The sequence below is a fragment of the Nothobranchius furzeri genome, chromosome 19 (genome assembly GCF_043380555.1).
Source record: "Nothobranchius furzeri strain GRZ-AD chromosome 19, NfurGRZ-RIMD1, whole genome shotgun sequence".
Classification (NCBI taxonomy): Eukaryota; Metazoa; Chordata; class Actinopteri; order Cyprinodontiformes; family Nothobranchiidae; genus Nothobranchius; species Nothobranchius furzeri.
Genome location: NC_091759.1, coordinates 25,340,125 through 25,342,624, shown reverse-complemented (window position 1 = coordinate 25,342,624; position 2,500 = coordinate 25,340,125). Strand labels below are relative to the sequence as shown.

Here is a 2,500-nt window from a genome sequence, read left to right as displayed (position 1 = left end):
GAGAAAGACGGGAGTAGGTGGAAGATAAAATCTCAAGTTAAAACAAGAAGACTTCAAGAAACTAAGAGACTGAATCACAACAGAAAACCTGCAGGACTGCTGCGTCACACGCCCCATGTGACCAACCAGATGTTACACACATCTGTCTGATAGCGCCCGCCTTCATTCGGCTAAACCACCAGAATTACCGTCCAGGTCCGGGTCGGCGTAGCAGCTCCAGCAGAGAGGCCCTGTAACTTCCACCAGCGAGATCCCACAACGTTCCCAGGCCAACGCGGGGACATTATTCCCTGGGTCATGGAGGCTCCTGCCTGTGGGACATGCCTGAAACACCTCAGCTGGCTCCTCTCGACTCGGAGGAGCAGCGGCTCTACGCTGAGTCCCTCCCGGAGGTCCGAGCCCTCGTAGGTTGGCTGTTTGGTCATCACCCAAGGGTCAGGACCATCGGTGAGGAAGACGAGTTACTTCTTCACCACAACGATGCACCTGCCCATCTCCCTCCCTCATGACATCAGACACATCTCTAACCCTCACCCACTCACAGGTGTCAGACAAACATCCCTCCCCCGCCTCCGACTTGGGTCCAGCAAAGGAAACGGAGATTATGGAAAGTGCCTCGAGAAGGCCGTGGGTGATGCTGCACGTGATGTTCTCAACAAGGAAGGAAAATCTATAACAAGTGGATTTAATGAAGCTGAAAACTACAAATTCACCCGGAAAACTCGTCAAACTTCCGTTTTTAAAGGTTTCTGGTTGGAAGAAGCTGCCTCGGTCTGAGTCGTTGTAAAGCCTGAGCAGAACTGAAACAGAACTATAAATCATCAGCTGGAAAATAAAAGCCTCACAGAGATGAGCAGCTGACCCGAAGCTGACTTCATAGCTTTTATTTTGCTGTCATGTGAGCTGCAGCGACGTTCGTTCACACATCAATCCTCAACGCCTTCTCTGTCTGACCGGCTGGTCCTTACGGGGGTCCCTGACCCGCCACGCCCTTTATGAGGGCTATTAGGGACCCCATTCACGGCCCTGTGGGGGGGTGTGGCCTGCGTCTGCAGCAGCAGGACTGAGCCGAGCCACACGCTGCTGCAGACGAGGATTCAACCTTTCCTCCAACCTTCTCCTGCATCCCTGCAGCTGCAGCATGACCACAGATATGAAATCACAGCTGGCTTTTCACCCTAAAGGTCTCAGATAAAAGGAAGGTGTCCACGTATCGTGTTTGCAGCTGTAGTAAAGTTCAGAGCTGTGCTCCGCTGTAATCGGTCGCTTTCTGCACCAAAACGAAGTTTTCGATAAGAACTCTAAATAAAACAGGCGTGAGTCGAGTGTAAACACTGAGCAGCTCGTTCCTGAGTAATCAGGATGTTGCTGCACACCAGAGATTATCAGCTGGAAAATAAAACAGGAGGGTGGGAGAGCGGTGTTTTAGAGCTGCTGCAGCAGGATTATCCAGCCGTTCTGTTGCTCTGCAGCGCCCCCTGCAGGTGATGGACGTAACATCACATCCATCAGAGAAGCCAAACGGGAACACTCGCTAACGAGCTGCATGAGACCCGACCGAACATTTTTCATGACCAGAACTCATCTCCATGCTTCATTACACGCTGCTTCCTCTGATTCTGTCTGGGCTCGACCCAAGCCCGACTAAAGTCGAAGCCAGAACCCCCGAAGGTCTCTGTCAGGTGTTGGGGGGTCCTGGGGGCACGTCGGTGTGACGAGACCAACGCTTGAGGGTTCGACTTTCAGCTTCGGAGTGCAAGGCAACACGTTCTGCACACAACGGTCCGTCGGAGCTAAGAGCGCTTCCAGGGTCACATGGTTCTTTAGTTTAAAGGAATATTTTATTTGAACTAATTAAATTTTACTTTCAGCTCCACCGGTTCATCTCAAGTTGTCTTATTCGGTTTCTGCCATGGCTGAAAAAAAACAACTCCCATGACTTCCTGTTTGGACTTCTAGGCTCCTTTAGCCGCTCTTCTCTGCTTTTATAGCAGCGCGGTCCGATTTCCTGGTGTTCCTGATCCATCAGGTGGGAGACCAAGTTTAACTGGGAGGCTACGCTTCATTCATTAGATATTTTATTCATCTAAACACGTGGATGTATTTCGTTATTAGATTTGATTAAAACTACTTCTGCTTTTATGTTTCTATCACACCCATCAGCTCACCTCTGCCACCTACTGACAGAAATCTGCCTCTGCAGTCGGCTCCCCGACCCCATGACTGTTAAATAATCACGATTTTGACCAGAAAAGTTGTGATTCTGATCATTTTCTGTCTGAAAGGTAAAACCGTGACTTACCTCGGCCAGTTTCACGTCCCGTGGCGGGTTATTCACACATTCATCCATTCATTCATTCCTAATCTGGAACCGTTTCATCCAGGGTGGCTGAGGGGGTCCGTCACTGGGGGAGAGGACACGTGGACAGGTCACCGGTCCATCACGGGCTGATTTCTGCAGACACACAAATCGTTTCCTGTCAGAGCCGGTTCCCGGGAT

The 2,500-nt window shown here is 50.6% G+C and overlaps 1 long non-coding RNA gene across 1 annotated transcript in view; it reads right to left on the bottom strand.

Annotated features, from left to right (window-relative positions):
• LOC139064230 (uncharacterized) overlaps positions 1 to 2,500 on the bottom strand; it is a 53,879-nt gene that overhangs the window by 20,357 nt on the left and 31,022 nt on the right. Inside the window, exon 4 of the long non-coding RNA XR_011517310.1 lies at positions 2,303 to 2,455. This is a non-coding gene — a long non-coding RNA (uncharacterized lncRNA). The remainder of the gene's footprint in view (positions 1 to 2,302; positions 2,456 to 2,500) is intronic.